Genomic DNA, 21891 nt, shown 5'->3' with positions numbered 1-21891 from the left:
TGTGTGTACATGTGTGTGAAGACTATCCCCTGTAGCAGTGTGGCAGCCTTGTGTAATGGTTATACCATTTTGAGGGCCTGTTAATCCCCCCTTTGGATTACTTTACAGGGCCTGCTGGTGTCATCTACCTTAGATGCACAGTTAGACACTCTCCAGGTGTATAAGCTCCATGGTGCATGTGATATGTATGTAGCACTATAGTACATGCAACTATATAGGTAGGGGTTCAAATCTCAAAACTGGTAACTGTGTGAGTGTATGCGTATGTGTGCGTATATGCATATCCCCTTGCAGTAGTCTTCCCTGTGTTTGTATGTAACAGTTATACCATTTTAAGGGTCTGTGCAAACCTACGCACTAGCTAAACATATAGCAGCTTACCCAAGCCATGCTTTTAGATTTATGGCCATTGACCAAGTTAAAATTGACCCAAGGGGAGGACCTAGAAATTTAAAACTAGAAGAATTAGAACTGAAATGGCAGGTGAAGTTGAATGCACACAGTCACCCAGGACTAAATGATTCTTGCTCAGTTATGAGCGTATTGAAATTGAACAGTCTGAGGAGATGATTTATTACTGCATTACTTTTATTATTTTTTATATTTACATGTCTATCGACAGTCTATTTGAGTATTTATATGTTTGAAAATTCAACATGGTATGTTTTCCTTGAATGTAATGATATTATATTATATTTTACATATAAATTACTTATACAAAAATATTTTAGTTGTATCATAAGTCTGTGTTTATTGTTTATAATATACGTTGGTTAGGTTTAATGATGAAGAGTTGGGGTCCTAAATTAGAGCCTCACATACACTTTGGGTATATTGTTTAATAACGCAAAGTGATTATTTGTGTATTATAATATAATTTATTACAATTTTATATTGGATATATATTTATTTAAAGTATACATATGTAAAACACATTCATTAGTTTTTTAGATTTTATGGAGGTTGCTGCTTTAATTTTTACTGTTGCACCTTAATTGAATTAGCTCAGTTAATTGATTGTACTATTTATGTGACTAAAATGTTATGTGGTTGTTTCTGATGAAGTCAGCTTTATTGAGCTGATGAAAAGTGTTTAAATAAATGTGTTTGTCATTCATTTGTTGACTGTTCACTGCTTCCTACCCTTGGTTTATTTCTGAGTTTTTTTTCGCTCGTGTTTTCTTTGGTTTTATGGCGACGGGTTCAGATATCAGTAACAGTCAATTTAACCCTCTGGATACTCCTGGGGTGTTACAAAGTATCCCTGCTGCTGGAGATGTATTGGATGTTAATGGCACTTCGGTCATGGGCAGTTCGTGTGATGTTTTATGCTCTAAGATGGATGGAATACTTTCTAGACTTGATCAAACTGATTCCGACCAACGAAGTTTAAAACATTCTTTTTTGGCTCTTTCAGAGTCAGTTAAGCAGCAACCTAATGGAGAGGCAGAAGAGGGCGAGATGAACATGGTTCCTGGTAGCCACCATACGTCCCCTATACATATTGGAAGGTCACAATTGTACCCAGTAGAGTTGCCATTAGCAACAATTGGGGCTGAAGTTAGTGGCTCCTACAGCGTGAAACAGGTGGAATGAATGGAAATGAAATGCAGGCACCAAAAGGTAACAACAATAATATTTCTTCTTTTACTGCTTGGTTAAAGAAAGGTTTTCACTTGGCTGGGGAGAATACTTCTAACTTAATTGACAGTTCAGGGGGGCAAATTAGTGTCGCTGATGACAACTTGATTGGTAACAAACCCAATCTGTTTGACTCTTGTTTAGTGAAACTTAAAATTTACAGTTCGAGATATCATACTTTCAGGAGTGTTTAATCAAGAAGGTCATACCAAAAGGTTTGAGACGGGTATCTTATCCAACTGGGTTAGAGAGTGGATCTGCTTTTCACAAGGATTTAATTTGTTTGTTCGACCATCAAGGGTTTGAACTGATTGAGACTATAATTAAACACTACACTATTTGGGTAACTGACCTTTCTTGTTATGTGACAGTTGGACACTAGTATTCAAACGCATTTTGAATTTGGAAGATACAAATATGAATACGAACGTATTATTAATAGTATCGACCAATATATGTCCAAATTGGAAGCTAACAAGATTAAAAAACTGGACAGAGACTTAAAAGCTTACAGTTTGGGCACTGCTTACCCCATCCCACCAGTGGCTCAGGTTTGGGGTAAGCGAATGGTAAACCCCAGTAAACCTTATGAACAGAATAAGGTTCAGGACTGTTCACAACAAGGAACGAGTGAACATGATGATCAATTTGAGCCTAATAATATTAGTTATGATCTCAATCTTACTGAGCCTCAAGGCAGGGTGTAAGGGGTACACCATGGAGTTATAGACCGCGAAGTGCCCAATCAGATAGAACAACATCACGTGACCAAAATTTTCAGCAAGGCCCCGTAACTGGGGCCAGACCAAAGCAGAAAAATTATCAACACCCTCTGCCCAAGGACAAACGGACTTACAACAATTACAGGAAATAACACCTCAAACTGATGCTGGTACTCCTTTGGATTGTTTTGTAGAGCAGGACTTGTCCTATGTTTCTACTGAAATGAATAATCAAGCTGATGTTCCATCTCAATCTAGTGTATTTGACTTTTCAGATTCTAGTGGTGATTTACCTGTCATTATTAGTAACAATGCAGGAGATTTTAAATTGTATAATTTCAGTAACACTCCAATCAGTACTGAAATGGTTGACTTACTATCAAAGGGTTTAATTAACATTTATTCCATCCAAACCTTGGAACATGACGGATACAATTCTAGACATTAAATCCTTTGTTAGGAAGTTAAATTTTCATGTGTTTATGGGAAATGTGTTTGATGGTAATCCTAACGATAGGTTTTATGTACCTAGTACATACAACCCCCCTTTACATCCTGTACTTGATCTATATGAGAAATGTTGTGAATTGGATGTAAGACACTTTGATTTATACAGGAATGGTACAAATTTTTCTACCAATCTGAATAATGATGAAAGGGAATTGTTACATTTCTTAACATCACAAGGTCTCAGGTTTTGTAAACCTGATAAGGGTGGGGGGTTAGTGGTGTTCAGTATGACTGATTACCAACATCGGATGACTGATTTACTTAGTACTGAGGCATATGTTCATAGCACATGCTGTGAGGTGAATAGAGCCTATAATACCATTAAAAATTGTATTGAGGACTTGTTTATTGAAGGTCATATAGATCAGAAGACTTACAACTACATGACGACTTCATATCCCAGGTACCCTTGTATTTTTGGCATCCCTAAAATTCATAAGTGCATTGAGAATCCACCATTGAGACCTTTAGTGGATAGTAGGGGATCTCCCACTTACTCTTGTGCAAGGGTTTTGGATGCCATTTTACAAAAATATTTGGCCAAAGAATCACAAATATGTAAAGACACGTGGACGTTTTTGAAAAATATTGATGCTCTGGAATTTGACGAAATGTACAACTTCCTTACCATAGATGTAAAGGACCTGTATACCAGCATACCCCATGATATAGCTGTGGAATGGGTGGGCCTTATGCTTAAAAAACATAATGCACCTATTAGAGAAATCGATTTGGTATCGGTCCTCATGGACCTAGTTTTAACGAATAATTACTTCATGTTTCTTAAAGATTTCTTTTTACAAAAAATAGGGGTTGCGATGGGTTCTCCCTGTGGAGAAAGTGTAGCAAACTTAGTAATGGCTTACTGGGAAGCAGAGTTTGTCTTTAAGGGTAATAGGTTCTCTGATACCTTTATGTTCTATACAAGGTTTTTGGATGATATTTTCATCCTTTTTAAAGGTAGTGAGAATGACAGTCATCAAGTTATTGACTATTTTAATAGCACTACTGGGTTCCTTCAATTTACTTATACATTTAATTGTAATACCATTGCCCATTTGGACATCTGTCTAAATAAAGATTATATTTACATGCATTTATAGTGAATATATTTAGGACAATTACATATTCCAACACATTCCTTCATTATACCAGCTGTCACCCTTCCCACCAGAAGAAATCTGTTGTTAAGGGTCAGCTGGTAAGAGCTTCTAGAATGGTTAGTCTTGATGAGGATTTTATTGCTGAATGTTCTGTCATCAAGGAAATGTTCCTTCATAGGGGGTAGCCAGGACCATTCATTGACCTACTTGTGCAGGAGGTAATGGAGAAAAGATGCAATAAAGTGTATGTGCCTCTTTTGAATGCCAACTCCAAGCTCCCTAGTACAGTAGATGCAACAGTGAGTGTGGAGAATAATTGTGTTAAGGTAAATAATAATACGCTACTTAGTAGTGAACAGTTAGACAATAATTCCACTGTAAAATTTATTACCACATTTAGTACAACTAGTAAATTGTGTCTATCTATTTTAAATAAAAATTGGGACTTATTTAGATCGCACCCGGAGCTTTATGGCAAGCTTGGTGAATGACCCAAAGTAGTGTATAGGAAAGGGAAGAATATCAAAACACTACTAGAAAGGCATGACATCTCTACAGTGAGGCACCCTGGTATGCATAAATGTTTGAACTGCAACTATTGTAAATTTGTGGAAGAAAGTAACTCAATCCAAGTGAATGGAGAAGTGTTTAAATTGAAGAACAAATTAGATTGTAATTCTACATTTATTACATACCTAGCTAGGTGTACATCCTGCCAGGCTTTCTACATCGGTAAAACCGAGAGAAGGTTATGTGACAGGGTGTACGAACATCTTTATGCCATCAAGAAGGGTAAACTGGAAAACGCACTAGCTAAACATATAGAAGCTTACCCAAACCATGCTTTTAGATTTATGGCCATTGACCAAGTTAAAATTGACCCAAGGGGAGGACCTAGAAATTTAAAACTAGAAGAATTAGAACTGAAATGGCAGGTGAAGTTGAATGCACACAGTCACCCAGGACTAAATGATTCTTGCTCAGTTATGAGCGTATTGAAATTGAACAGTCTGAGGAGATGATTTATTACTGTATTACTTTTATTATTTTTTATATTTACATGTCTATCGACAGTCTATTTGAGTATTTATATGTTTGAAAATTCAACATGGTATGTTTTCCTTGAATGTAATGATATTATATTATATTTTACATATAAATTACTTATACAAAAATATTTTAGTTGTATCATAAGTCTGTGTTTATTGTTTATAATATACGTTGGTTAGGTTTAATGATGAAGAGTTGGGGTCCTAAATTAGAGCCTCACATACACTTTGGGTATATTGTTTAATAACGCAAAGTGATTATTTGTGTATTATAATATAATTTATTACAATTTTATATTGGATATATATTTATTTAAAGTATACATATGTAAAACACATTCATTAGTTTTTTAGATTTTATGGAGGTTGCTGCTTTAATTTTTACTGTTGCACCTTAATTGAATTAGCTCAGTTAATTGATTGTACTATTTATGTGACTAAAATGTTATGTGGTTGTTTCTGATGAAGTCAGCTTTATTGAGCTGATGAAAAGTGCTTAAATAAATGTGTTTGTCATTCATTTGTTGACTGTTCACTGCTTCCTACCCTTGGTTTATTTCTGAGTTTTTTTTCGCTCGTGTTTTCTTTGGTTTTATGGCGACGGGTTCAGATATCAGTAACAGTCAATTTAACCCTCTGGATACTCCTGGGGTGTTACAAAGTATCCCTGCTGCTGGAGATGTATTGGATGTTAATGGCACTTCGGTCATGGGCAGTTCGTGTGATGTTTTATGCTCTAAGATGGATGGAATACTTTCTAGACTTGATCAAACTGATTCCGACCAACGAAGTTTAAAACATTCTTTTTTGTCTCTTTCAGAGTCAGTTAAGCAGCAACCTAATGGAGAGGCAGAAGAGGGCGAGATGAACATGGTTCCTGGTAGCCACCATACGTCCCCTATACATATTGGAAGGTCACAATTGTACCCAGTAGAGTTGCCATTAGCAACAATTGGGGCTGAAGTTAGTGGCTCCCTACAGCGTGAAACAGGTGGAATGAATGGAAATGAAATGCAGGCACCAAAAGGTAACAACAATAATATTTCTTCTTTTACTGCTTGGTTAAAGAAAGGTTTTCACTTGGCTGGGGAGAATACTTCTAACTTAATTGACAGTTCAGGGGGGCAAATTAGTGTCGCTGATGACAACTTGATTGGTAACAAACCCAATCTGTTTGACTCTTGTTTAGTGAAACTTAAAAATTTACAGTTCGAGATATCATACTTTCAGGAGTGTTTAATCAAGAAGGTCATACCAAAAGGTTTGAGACGGGTATCTTATCCAACTGGGTTAGAGAGTGGATCTGCTTTTCACAAGGATTTAATTTGTTTGTTCGACCATCAAGGGTTTGAACTGATTGAGACTATAATTAAACACTACACTATTTGGGTAACTGACCTTTCTTGTTATGTGACAGTTGGACACTAGTATTCAAACGCATTTTGAATTTGGAAGATACAAATATGAATACGAACGTATTATTAATAGTATCGACCAATATATGTCCAAATTGGAAGCTAACAAGATTAAAAAACTGGACAGAGACTTAAAAGCTTACAGTTTGGGCACTGCTTACCCCATCCCACCAGTGGCTCAGGTTTGGGGTAAGCGAATGGTAAACCCCAGTAAACCTTATGAACAGAATAAGGTTCAGGACTGTTCACAACAAGGAACGAGTGAACATGATGATCAATTTGAGCCTAATAATATTAGTTATGATCTCAATCTTACTGAGCCTCAAGGCAGGGTGTAAGGGGTACACCATGGAGTTATAGACCGCGAAGTGCCCAATCAGATAGAACAACATCACGTGACCAAAATTTTCAGCAAGGCCCGTAACTGGGGCCAGACCAAAGCAGAAAAATTATCAACACCCTCTGCCCAAGGACAAACGGACTTACAACAATTACAGGAAATAACACCTCAAACTGATGCTGGTACTCCTTTGGATTGTTTTGTAGAGCAGGACTTGTCCTATGTTTCTACTGAAATGAATAATCAAGCTGATGTTCCATCTCAATCTAGTGTATTTGACTTTTCAGATTCTAGTGGTGATTTACCTGTCATTATTAGTAACAATGCAGGAGATTTTAAATTGTATAATTTCAGTAACACTCCAATCAGTACTGAAATGGTTGACTTACTATCAAAGGGTTTAATTAACATTTATTCCATCCAAACCTTGGAACATGACGGATACAATTCTAGACATTAAATCCTTTGTTAGGAAGTTAAATTTTCATGTGTTTATGGGAAATGTGTTTGATGGTAATCCTAACGATAGGTTTTATGTACCTAGTACATACAACCCCCCTTTACATCCTGTACTTGATCTATATGAGAAATGTTGTGAATTGGATGTAAGACACTTTGATTTATACAGGAATGGTACAAATTTTTCTACCAATCTGAATAATGATGAAAGGGAATTGTTACATTTCTTAACATCACAAGGTCTCAGGTTTTGTAAACCTAATAAGGGTGGGGGTTAGTGGTGTTCAGTATGACTGATTACCAACATCGGATGACTGATTTACTTAGTACTGAGGCATATGCTCATAGCACATGCTGTGAGGTGAATAGAGCCTATAATACCATTAAAAATTGTATTGAGGACTTGTTTATTGAAGGTCATATAGATCAGAAGACTTACAACTACATGATGACTTCATATCCCAGGTACCCTTGTATTTTTGGCATCCCTAAAATTCATAAGTGCATTGAGAATCCACCATTGAGACCTTTAGTGGATAGTAGGGGATCTCCCACTTACTCTTGTGCAAGGGTTTTGGATGCCATTTTACAAAAATATTTGGCCAAAGAATCACAAATATGTAAAGACACGTGGACGTTTTTGAAAAATATTGATGCTCTGGAATTTGACGAAATGTACAACTTCCTTACCATAGATGTAAAGGACCTGTATACCAGCATACCCCATGATATAGCTGTGGAATGGGTGGGCCTTATGCTTAAAAAACATAATGCACCTATTAGAGAAATCGATTTGGTATCGGTCCTCATGGACCTAGTTTTAACGAATAATTACTTCATGTTTCTTAAAGATTTCTTTTTACAAAAAATAGGAGTTGCGATGGGTTCTCCCTGTGGAGAAAGTGTAGCAAACTTAGTAATGGCTTACTGGGAAGCAGAGTTTGTCTTTAAGGGTAATAGGTTCTCTGATACCTTTATGTTCTATACAAGGTTTTTGGATGATATTTTCATCCTTTTTAAAGGTAGTGAGAATGACAGTCATCAAGTTATTGACTATTTTAATAGCACTACTGGGTTCCTTCAATTTACTTATACATTTAATTGTAATACCATTGCCCATTTGGACATCTGTCTAAGTAAAGATTATATTTTACATGCATTTATAGTGAATATATTTAGGACAATTACATATTCCAACACATTCCTTCATTATACCAGCTGTCACCCTTCCCACCAGAAGAAATCTGTTGTTAAGGGTCAGCTGGTAAGAGCTTCTAGAATGGTTAGTCTTGATGAGGATTTTATTGCTGAATGTTCTGTCATCAAGGAAATGTTCCTTCATAGGGGGTAGCCAGGACCATTCATTGACCTACTTGTGCAGGAGGTAATGGAGAAAAGATGCAATAAAGTGTATGTGCCTCTTTTGAATGCCAACTCCAAGCTCCCTAGTACAGTAGATGCAACAGTGAGTGTGGAGAATAATTGTGTTAAGGTAAATAATAATACGCTACTTAGTAGTGAACAGTTAGACAATAATTCCACTGTAAAATTTATTACCACATTTAGTACAACTAGTAACTTGTGTCTATCTATTTTAAATAAAAATTGGGACTTATTTAGATCGCACCCAGAGCTTTATGGCAAGCTTGGTGAATGACCCAAAGTAGTGTATAGGAAAGGGAAGAATATCAAAACACTACTAGAAAGGCATGACATCTCTACAGTGAGGCACCCTGGTATGCATAAATGTTTGAACTGCAACTATTGTAAATTTGTGGAAGAAAGTAACTCAATCCAAGTGAATGGAGAAGTGTTTAAATTGAAGAACAAATTAGATTGTAATTCTACATTTATTACATACCTAGCTAGGTGTACATCCTGCCAGGCTTTCTACATTGGTAAAACCGAGAGAAGGTTATGTGACAGGGTGTACAAACATCTTTATGCCATCAAGAAGGGTAAACTGGAAAACGCACTAGCTAAACATATAGCAGCTTACCCAAGCCATGCTTTTAGATTTATGGCCATTGACCAAGTTAAAATTGACCCAAGGGGAGGACCTAGAAATTTAAAACTAGAAGAATTAGAACTGAAATGGCAGGTGAAGTTGAATGCACACAGTCACCCAGGACTAAATGATTCTTGCTCAATTATGAACGTATTGAAATTGAACAGCCTGAGGAGATGATTTATTACTGTATTACTTTTATTATTTTTTATATTTACATGTCTATCGACAGTCTATTTGAGTATTTATATGTTTGAATATTCAACATGGTATGTTTTACTTGAATGTAATTATATTATATTATATTTTACATATAAATTACTTATACAAAAATATTTTAGTTGTATCATAAGTCTGTGTTTATTGTTTATAATATACGTTGGTTAGGTTTAATGATGAAGAGTTGGGGTCCTAAATTAGAGCCTCACATACACTTTGGGTATATTGTTTAATAACGCAAAGTGATTATTTGTGTATTATAATATAATTTATTACTATTTTATATTGGATATATATTTATTTAAAGTATACATATGTAAAACACATTCATTAGTTTTTTAGATTTTATGGAGGTTGCTGCTTTAATTTTTACTGTTGCACCTTAATTGAATTAGCTCAGTTAATTGATTGTACTACTTATGTGACTAAAATGTTATGTGGTTGTTTCTGATGAAGTCAGCTTTATTGAGCTGATGAAAAGCGCTTAAATAAATGTGTTTGTCATTCGTTTGTTGACTGTTCACTGCTTCCTACCCTTGGTTTATTTCTGAGTTTTTTTTCGCTCGTGTTTTCTTTGGTCTGTGCAAACCTGTTAACCCCCCCAATGGCAAACTTTACAGCACCTGCAGATGTCTTCCACCTGAATATCAGTGTCCAATACTACACAGACATATAAGCTCTGTGGTGCATGCAATATGTATGTAACACTGTAGTATGTACAACTACACACATAAGTGTTCTACTCTTAACAAGGGCAGTTCATGAGTGTGTGTGTGTGTGTGTGTGTATACATATATCCCTTTGCAGCAGTGTGACTGTGTTAGGCACACCACCTGTTCCACTGTGCAGGTTGCAGTCCATGTTTAGCCAGGTGTGTCCTGTGAAAACAGCTAAAACAATACATAGTTTCCAATAGTGTAGGACAACAAACATTTCCTACATGTGAGTAATAGTTGCATAAACCAGTCATTTTACAATAGAAACACCTGAATGTTCTGAGACATAGCATAACCTAGGGAAATGCTTCAAAAACTAAGATGTCATAGCTGACCAAGAGAAGTCCTGTCCTTTGCACTTGGTGTGGGTATGGTTTGTCCTGCCAATTGCCACGATACTACAAGAAGTGTCTGACATTGGGCATTTGTTAAGGTGGCAACCCTACACTGTGTTGGCTATGTGTGTGCAATATGTATACATGTTAAGGCTCTGTGGGTAGCAATTGCCCCTACATAATGCACATGTATCTAGGCATGAATGCTAACCACCACCACCCACATATGTAGGTACTAACTAAGGCTGTGGTGATTGTAAGTTGTGTGCTGTTTGTCATTGACCAACCAAATTATGTTAACACACTGCAACAGGGTCTTACACCAGGTACAGAAGGGTGCAAAGTTCCTGTCCTCAAGCTAAATGCAAAAAACAGTACCATCATACCATATGGCAAGGACACAGCTCCACTGTTTACTACATCATTGGCAATACCATAAACACACAACCTGTGTTCACAGACCTGGGTACTCAGTTTGATAACAATGTTGCATTCAACCATTATGTCGTGGCAGTGGTCAGAAAAGCCTTCTATGTGGTGAAAGTCATAGGTAAAGGGAGTGCATCCAGAAAAAAGGTGGACATTACCTCTGTATAGTCCTCAGCCAGTACAACAATACTTTAGTACAATGGCCCATTTGATATGTATCTATCCAGACATCTGCAACAACTGGAAAGGCCATGGTGATACCCACAAAGGTAATCCATGCCCTCCAACACCCTCCCCATGCAGACAGCCTATAATCAGTTGTGCCCTACTCGGTATCAAGCAGTTGCCCAGAGGTAGGATGTGGCATGCCTACACACGAATATTGGACCCTGCCCTTCAACAGCTGCCCTATATATGTGAGTCTACCTACCTGTACATTACCAGCACAACAGGCCTGAATCTGATAGGTAACATCAGCAAAACCTGCCAGAGAAGTTTGTCTCCCAGAGGCTGCCTGTCTCAGGAATGCACTTCCCAGAAGTGTAACCATGATGAGTGGATGGGATACCATAAATCTGACCCAGCAGTCCCACCTGTGTCCCTCAATGACAGGGGCAATGGGTGCTGATTGATGATTCTGTTAGGGATAAACTAATGACTAGGCTTGTAAGGGCCTCAGGGCCGATAGCCTAGTAACCTTGTATGATCCTAGGTATACCAGTTATGGCCCTGTATGCTGTGATAGACTGTGTTGTTGTGTCCACTCCCATCACTGCCATCTACTGTGGTATATCCCCTATGGGCCACATACTAGAAACAGATTATAGCCAGTAGTAGTGGGGGGACACACGCTCACCCTCAGCAACTGAGTGTACCTATTAAGCATGCAATGTGAGGGAATGAATACAGTACCAGATATTAATGTACCATAACTGCTTTCTGAGGTGTCTGGCCTGTGACAGTCAGATTCACCACAGTCTGGAAACAACTATAATATGTTTTCCAGCTGATTTCCAGATGTCCACATTTGTCTGTCAGAGGGTCCATATATATCAGGAACATGTACACATTCTGCAAACATCTGTGCATGCATACAGTCTGTTACACAGGATTGGCATGAACATGTGTGATCGGATGTGTATGGCATGTGACACTGAATTGTCTGTCATGTTTCATAATCTCAATGTGTACTGACTTGCCAGTACGTCACCACACAGCATAGGTTGCGTGACAAGTGTGACAAATGCAGGTGGCACAAATGTGGATATTTTGCAACCATGCACAGTTGTCATTTCTACCTGATATCCTAAGCCTCACATCCATCCATCAACATTTATTTATCTGTGTACTGGTTTGCTGTCTGTATCACAGTCCCATGTACATTGTCATTTGCCCCATTATATATATACAGGCAGTGTGTCACTGGTAATAAGGATATGTTTATGAAAACAGCTGTTGTTCTTCAGAGCTGGTTCACCTAGTGGGCTAATGCACTGTGATGTACCTGATAGGGTGCTGGGTTTGAAACTTGGCAGGGGATGACTATTTTTCTTTTGTGTATCACTGATAAACAGGATAAGTTTATGGAAGCAGCTGTTAGTCTTCATAGATTATAGAACAGTACTCATTGCTGAGTGGCTTAGTAGGCTAATGTACTGTGCTGTAGTTGATAGGGTCCTGGGTTTGAAAGTTGGCAGGGGTTGAATATTTTATTGCTGTGCATCACTGATAAACAGGATACATTTATGGTTACATCTACTACTCTTCAAAGCTGAGTGGCCTAGTGGACTAATACACTATATCATAACAGACAGGGTTCTGGGTTTGAGAGTTGCCAGAATAATAATCTTGCTGATGTGCAGAACAGTGACAGACAGAAGGTGATTAAAGCAGTTTTAAGTGGGTTTGCGTAACATGCTGCGATGCCAAGCTTAAACCCTCGCTATTTCCAAAAAAGGAAAAGAAAAAATGGTGATAGGAAAGTGGTGAAATAGGGGCAAGCAGGGGAAAAAACAATATGAAAGGTAGGTAGGGATGTGCAGCATGGGTGTAGGAAAGGACCATATCTTTCCATTTCTTGTACAGCAACAGCTGCGTATGTTGTGGAAAATTTGGAATTTGGAGCCTCACATGCCAGAGGGAGGGGTTTGGGTGACATACCTTTGTTGATTAATTGCTGTGATGATTTATTGATGGCAGCGTAGGTGTGGGCAAAATGGAGAGATATTTTTTTTTGTGGGAGAGATGCCCTTTTTTATTTTTTATTTTTTTTAAGAAGCGAGTAGGATGTTGGGGAAGAGTTATAGGTATGTGTGGGGAGGTAAGTTGGATAGGAGAGATAGCATTTGCAAACAGACAAGATGGACAAGACAGCAGACAGGGGCGGTGTATGACACATGAGGGGGTAAACACCTTGGATAGGGAGGATGTTGTGGAATTGGAGGACCAAGTGCCACCAGAAAGCAGTGGTGGGATTCAGATCCCAACCCTTGGCCAGTCACCACTGCTCCTTCATGGCCCTGAAGGTGACTGTGATGGGGGTGGGCACCGTGGCCAGCCTGCCCCTCCAGGTATGCCAGTCTGCCCTTGATCTGGCAAAGTCGAGTGTCCATATCATGCTGGACAATCCTGCACAACATCCTTGGGAGCTGTTGCCGGCTGACCACTCCCTCTCTGCACCCGCACCCAGGGGTGGACAGGCCCTACCCTCTGAGGTGGTTCCACCCATTTCTGGTGCAGGACCAGTGGAGGGGGCAGCTCCAAGTTGGGTCCAAGACATGTTGGAACTCAGTGCCATGGCCAGATGAGGTTGGGTAGGGGGGTTGAATATTTTTCTGTTGTGCATCACTGATAAACAGGATACATTTATGGTAACATCTACTACTCTTCAAAGCTGAGTGGCCTAGTGGGCCTACTCACTCATGCTATGATATTGAGGAGTTTGTCAAAATGTATAGGTTAGTCAAGCACATAACATTTAAATGTTAGTTGTAACAGCATGCATGGGTGTTCCAATTAACCCAGAACAATAAAATTGCATAGCATACAGAACACAACAATAAATGGGATAATGGTCGGTATTGTAACAGCATGCCAGTAACAGTTATGACAAAAGGCCAACAACATTGGTATTTCAACAAGGTATGTTAGTATGCAACCATTGTAATATGCAACAATAATTAAAACAAGGCCCAACATAAGGTTTTGAGAACAACATATGTGAAATGGAAACCATACCTGTAGTATAATAATAATAATAATATTTGTAATTTAGATAAGGGGTAGGGGAAGAGAGAGACATTCCATTAACAACAGTATAGACTTATATTTATTGCAACAGTAATGTTCTATACTATACAGGTCTGCCCTCACCTTTATGTCTACAAGTGCCCTATATCTTCCATAACACGTACATACCTCTCAAGCTATCCACATGGGACAGTATGGGCCAAGCTGTAACACCTACAAGTACACTACTAGAGGGGACTATTACATGTCAGGGGAATATATATAAATACCAAGGTGTACAGTCCACTGGAGTTGTGTGAGTGTGCTACTGACATACTTCAACTGGATGTTAAATCTGTGTCCAAGGGTTTTGACAACAGTGATCACCATCCATGGCAGAGTGACACTTGAAAGATATGTATCGTGCATAGTGCAGAGAGTTTACATGTATCCTGCCATCCTTGGCAGGCATGGGATTAGAATATTTGCAGACATTCACAGATGCACCAGGCATACAGCTGTAAAAACAACCAATTTTATTTGACTTATTAACTTGGAATAGTAGATTACTTGGGACGTTTAATTTAATGCAGTCTTATCACCTTGCTGAGCAATGCTGTTTACACACTAGTACATCTGGAGACACAAATTAGTATACCATTGGAACAGCTAGGACAGACAATTTATTTGCCTGTAATTCCTGTGGGGAGAACATCTGTTAACAATACATAACTGTTTCTACACATATTCAGTAGTACTTGTCTGTTTCTCTAAATATATATTAGTACTTGCCCCTGAATTCAAACCTTGGTTTGTGTGTGGAAAAATGAACAGCATACATATCATTTAGCAAACTGAGGTACTGAGCCACTGCTTTGTGTTGAATGACTGATATGTACCTAGAGCTCAACTGGTAACAAATTCTGGCGGTAATGTACGTAGAGTGTCACACAAGACTACAGTGACACCTTTTTTTGAAAAATAATTTTTATTAGTTTTATAAACATGAAAAAATACAATTCAAATATAACAAAAAAGTAACTAAATACAAGCGTCCACAGCAGTAAGGTAATGCAAGTCATTAATACTTTTCCAATAGATCATTCAGTTTCTGCCAATGTTTTTTCTGATGAGTCATATTTGATGTCCTTATGTTTAAAGTTGAGAGTTCTGTCTTGCAAACACTTTTAGCTAAAATAAGAAAGTAATTAAAATATAAAGCAGTTTTACATTTCCAATTTTTGTAGTTATTTTTCTAGCTATTGATAGAATCGACCAAAGGAGAGGCAATTGTGATCTGAGGACAATATCTGGTACTGGAGCATTAAACACAACCAGATTGCATTTTGATATTATATGTGTCCAATCTGGTTCTGATTCACTTCCACATCTCCAACATCTAGCTTTCTTTGATTTGTACATCAGATCAATTTTACTAGGGGTTAAAAAGTTCTGTGAATAAATGTAAAACCATATATTCTCCAATAAAGAGAGGATGTTGTTTTATAACTTGATTTTAGTATCAATGTATTATTATTTAACAAAAACTCTGATCCATATATTTTTGTAGAATAGTTCCAAAAGGAAGAATTCAGATTAACAGATTCAGTTCTGATAATCCTATATATTACTGCTAAATGTGATTTATTATGAAATGGGGTGTAGTTTATATTGATTAGGAAGTTTAGAATTTTAGGGATGCTCTTTTTTGATAGTTCATTATTATTTTCGATTTATCATTTACATATGCTATATAACTATGAATATTTATCCAATTATCATTCGATAAGGAGTATATAGATAGAAGATATTCAGTCATATGTAATTTATTACCATTTAGGAATTGATGCCAAAATAATAAGTTACTCTTCTGAAGTTTTAACATCTTGTTTTTACTAAATGTTTCTAAGCAGCCTTTAGTGTTATGAATAAGTGATACAAGGAAGGATAAGTCCTTAAGAATATAATTGGACTCAATAAATTATTTAAAAATATGAATAAAATCATCCACTAGTGGAATGGATGAAACTATCTTTGTATCATTTGTAAAGTAATATTTTAAAATCCAATAGAATTTATTAATTCCTAGTAGGTTTTGAGGAATTAAATATCTGTTGCTTTGAATTAATTTTTCATGTATGGATTTCCACGTAGAATGACACAAAGAGTTTAACTATAATGTTACGATGTTTATAATATTGGATTTTGCATACAATTCAATATTTGGAAAGGCTATCCCTCCATCTTCCCAACTTTTTGTGTGCGATTCAAAAGATATTCTCAGTTTGTTAGGATACCAAAGACATTTGAGAAGAGTAGTGTTTAGCTTATTGATAATTTTTTTTGTTGGAAGAAATATTAATGCCTGTATATAAAATAAGATTTTTGGAAGAATAATCTTTTTTATTAAAGTAAGTTTGTCTTCTATTGTAAAAAAGACTTATTCTATTGATCTATAAGATGTTTGACTATATTTAAGTTTGTGCAGTTAGTCTGAACTGTATTTCTAGTTGAGGGTGCAATAACGATTCCAAGATAATTAATATAGGTATGGCTCCAGTTGAATTCAGTAAAACTATTTAGGAAATCATCAATTTTTTTATTGATTAACAAGGTTCTTGTTTTGTTTTTGTTAAAGTTTAAGCCTGAGATCTTTTCAAAATAATCTAAAAAAATAATAATTTGAGATAAAGAGTACTCTATGGCTCCTGTAGTTATTAGTATATCAACTGCAAATAATTGAATTTTACAGCTGAGTTCCTCATTAATTTGAAATCCTTTGATCATATCATTAGATCTATAGCAATAGCAAATAATAAAGGAGATAAAGGGCAACCTTGTTTTGTACCCATTCAAACTTTGAAAGATTCTGACTTAAAAGAACCAATTTTAACAAACGAATAAGAATTATTATATAGATTAGTGATGAAATTGATAAATAAATACGAAAAGTTATATTCTTTATGTACTTTAAATAAGTATGACCAGCTAATAGAATCCAAAGCTCTGTTTAAATTTAAACTAATTATTGTTAGTTCTTTTTTTCTTTTTGTTAGCTAAATCAATTAATGTGTTTAATATTATTATATTATCATGGACTTTTCTATTTAAAATAAAACCTGTCTGGACTTCATTAATTAATGTTGGCATTATATGATTTAATCTTCTGGCAAGGATGGACATAAATAATTTATAGTCAACATTCAACAAGGAAATAGGTCTATAAGAGGAACAGAGCTTACTATTTTTACCTTTTTATGATGGGAGAAACTAAGGTATAATGCCAGGAAGGGGGAATAACTTGTGAGGATCTGATATTTTCAAATACATTCTGTAAAAGTTTAACAATATTGTCTGGTATAATTTTATATAGTTCAGGGATTAATCTGTCAAGTCCTGAAGATTTATTTGTCATAATATTTTTGATTTGATCTTTAATTTATTTTAGTAAGATAGGTTTGCCAGTAATATTTAGTTGTTCTCTAGTTAATTTTTATATCTTATTTTTCAAAAAAATATTTGTGGTAGTGTCCTTATCTAAAGTTTTAAATGTGTTACTGACATTTTCATAGTGACTTCTAAAATATTCAAATATCTTGTTTAAATCAGTTATTTCTCTATCTTTCCCCCTTTGTTTTATTCTTATTTCTTTAATATAATTGGTGTTTTATCTTAGATCTTATACCTAGTTTATGCAAACTTTTGGGATTAACTGAATAGGAGCAAATTTTCTATTTTTCTAATTGAATTGAGATTGTATGTTGCATTGTATTTAGATATTTTGATTCAATAATTTTAAATCAAGATTAGCATTTGTAGCATTTGTTTTTGCATTTATTTTTAAATTATCTATCTTAGACTGCAAAGTTTTTAGCTCTTTATTCAATTCTTTCCTCTTATTGAGATACCAACTTTTGATTTTCCCATACACGTAGGCCTTTAGGGAATCCCAAAGTATAATGTCAGTAACTTCAACATTGTCATTTATTTCTATAAATTGATTTATTTCTGTAATAAACAATTTCTTAAAATCTTTCAACTGAATAATATATGCTGTAATTCTAGTATTATTGATTAGATTATTAGTTTTAAAGGTGATATTAAATGAGATGGCATTATGAGTGGATAATGGGCAGGATGTTATTAATACAGCATCAGTTTTAGAATATAGGCTGTTAGAGGTGAACACTTTATCAGTAGTAGTTTGGATACCAAAATGAAATGAATAATGTGTATAATATAACAAATTAGTAGATTTCAAACCATATATACCTTGTAAATTAAGATCATTGATGACATTTTTTTTAAATATTTTGCTATTTATTAGTAGTGTCAGGTTCTGATAGAACACAATTAAAATCTTCTGCTGTAATTAATTCACCTTTAAGATGAAAAATAATAGTGTTCAATAGTATTTTAATGAATTTTGCACCAATTCCTGGAATCCAGTCTATATTAACTAGGGTATAATATTGTTCATTGATTTCAATTGTAAATACTGTTAACATACCATCTTTATCAGTAAATGTATGTATGATTTTAGGTTCAGGTATAGAACATCTCCATAGGATCATAGTGCCTCTCCTTTTTGACTTAAAATATGAACCAGCCAGTACATTGTAGTCTTTAAAGTATATGCTATTTAGGTCTTCTTTAATCACATGGGTTTCCTGTAAAAAATGACACAAGCTTTGTTTAACATCAGGTACTTGTTTAAACTGCTTCTATTCAATACATTATTTAGACCATTGATATTTAGAGATAAACAATTATATGTAAAATTCAAGTTAAGAAAAAAAGGCTTCAAGCATAGAAGTCAAATTCTTATTATGCAAATAGTAAGTTAAGCTATAAAGAAATATTCCTGAGGCCAGAAACGACGATGTTAAACTTAAACAATTATGACTAAAACTATTTAAACCATTCATCATGAAATACAACATTCCTGGTTGGATAAATAATTTATCCAAACCACTCATCAACCAGACCATATTAGAGAAATAAACAAAACCCAAGTTGAGCTTGTGCTGCTACTTCTTAAAAGAAATATTAGATTATGTATGATGTGTATTCACTCTTGTCAATAAATGAAAATTATTTTAGATCAGAATATATAAATATCAATCAATCAATTAATCTATTATGATTCTCAAAGTAATGAGAGAGGTTGAATGAATAGCAGGAACTGTTAGAACCCATCAAGATGCATCTAAATTAAAATGTATTAATGTTATTGTTGTGTAAATGTTAAGTATTAATCAGAATCTGAAACTATTATAAAAAAGTAAAGACAAGCAATCATTTAACTGAACGGCGTACTTACTGTCAGTAAAGCATGCTGTTTGTCACATATTTAGCCCATTTTCCTTTCTTTTCCCCCTTACATGCTTATTTATGATTTTGATCCTTTTTGAAAGAAACAAGTATGTTTTTTAGGCTTGTTGGAGCTATTTTAAATACGCTATAAGAGCTGCATATTAGTAGATTTCAAACCATATATACCTTGTAAATTAAGATCATTGATGACATTTTTTTAAATATTTTGCTATTTATTAGTAGTGTCAGGTTCTGATAGAACACAATTAGAGAGATAAGATGATCAGCTTTAACAATTGGCTTAAACACTGGTGTCATTCAAAGGGGATCCAGTATCTGTCTGCCTGGGATGACATGCTGGACAAGCCACGCTGCTTCGCAAGGGACGGCTTGCACCTGTCACCCCTGGGATTCAGGATATTGGCAAAGGCTCTTGCCACCCCCATAGTGCCTTTTTTAGGCAAGGCTCAAATTCTAAACCTACCACCCTAGAACACAAAAAAGGAAAAAAACTAAGGGTAATGCTGCTCAATGCCAGAAGTCTAAATCTCAAAATGTATGGTTTCGAGGCCCTTCTCAGTATGGAGAACATCGATGTCTGTGCTGTGACAGAAACCTGGTTCAAGGCTCCTGAGAGCACCCCAGCGCTATCAGGTTTTACCTCATATCATGCGTTCCGGCCCCAAAATCCGGACAATACCAAGAAAGGAGGGGTATCCATATTCATCAAGGACACCCACACCTCAAGACTGGTGGCAACGCACGATGCATCGGAGACCATCCAGGTGCAATTAACCATAGGCAAGACTGCTCTGCAAATTGTAGCATGTTACAGGCCACCCTCACAAACTCAGGAAACTCACATGGCCTTCCTGAAAACACTAGAGGGATAAATGTATCACCAAACACCATCATACTAGGTGACTTCAATTACCCTAATATAGACTGGGAACACTACTCAAGCCCAAACACCCTAGCCCAAAAGTTCCTGGAATTCATAAACTCAAATGCCATGGAACAACTAGTCACCATCCCCACGAGAGGAGATAACATACTTGATCTCATCATCACGAACATGGGAGCACAATGTTCAACACGGAAGTATACCCCTCACTGGTGAGATCAGATCACAAACTAATCTCGCTGGAGGTCCTCATCCCACCCCACCTGAAATAAAAAGACCACAGTAAAGAACTTCTCAAAAGCCGACTTCACACTTCTAAAGACTAGTGTGGTCTCCTTTCAGGCCCCGAGCCGGCGGAAAACAATACTCAAGCCGCTGAATCACTTACAAACGCCTTCTACCAGCACCTGCAGGACTGCATGGATAAGGCAATCCCAAGCAAAACAAAGACTCTTTGTACCAAAGGCAAGCGTCCAGTCTGGTGGACCCCAGCCATAAACAAACTCTACAACAAAGGAGGAAGCTACTACAAGATAGAGCAAAATCCTTAAAAGGTAAGACACCCTTGATCACTATAAGTAAAAACTAAGAGCTCTCATAAAATCATCCAAAGCAAATTTCGAGAGAAAAATAGCTAAAGACTCAAAAGACAATCATAAGGCCTTCTTTAGCTATGTTAGAAACCTAGGAGGAAACTCCCAGATATGCTCAGAACTAGTTCAAAATGATGTGAAGATTACTGATCCTACAGACATTGCCAACATACTGGCTGACAGGTTCAGTGCAAACTTCTCCCCCTCCCCCAAAAGGAGAGATATCTATACCAAATGAGTACAGCCGGCCAAACATCTCCAACCCTCAACTGAGAACTGCTCTCTCCAAAGGAAAAACACAGCATCCATGGGACCCGATGGTGTCCCCGGCTGTGTGCTCCACGAACTCAATGAGGAATTAAACCCACAGCTACGACAGCTGTTTAATCAAAGTCTTACCTCTGGATACGTACCCAAGGAGTGGCGCACTGCAACTGTGGTCCCACTTCACAAAGGCGGTGCCTCCACAGACCCTGGAAATTACCGCCCATTAGCTTGACAAGCCTTATCTGCAAAGCCATGGAGAGGATCATAATGGACCTCATAAATAAAGACATAGGGAATTTGCAGACTTTGGATCCAACCCAGTTTGGCTTTGTCAAAGGCAGATCATGCCTTTTAAACTTGGTTGACTTTTTGAAACAGTCACCAAAGCCATTGATGAGGGAAAGGCAGTCCATACAGCCTACCTCGATCTGGCTAAGGCCTTCGATACAATACCCCACTCGGGTATCATTGAAAAACTCATCAGCTTAAATGTTAACCCATACATCACAAGATGGGTTGCAAACTGGCTGAGTGACAGAACCCACAGGGTCAGAGTTGCTGGCGCCATGTCAGACTCAAAGCCTGTCACAAGTGGTGTCCCACAGGGCTCAGTCCTGGGCCCACTCTTGTTTGGCAT

This window comes from Protopterus annectens, chromosome 5.part0, assembly GCF_019279795.1.
Source record: "Protopterus annectens isolate FY-2018-M chromosome 5.part0, PAN1.0, whole genome shotgun sequence".
Taxonomy (NCBI): domain Eukaryota; kingdom Metazoa; phylum Chordata; order Ceratodontiformes; family Protopteridae; genus Protopterus; species Protopterus annectens.
This window is presented reverse-complemented; position numbering follows the sequence as displayed.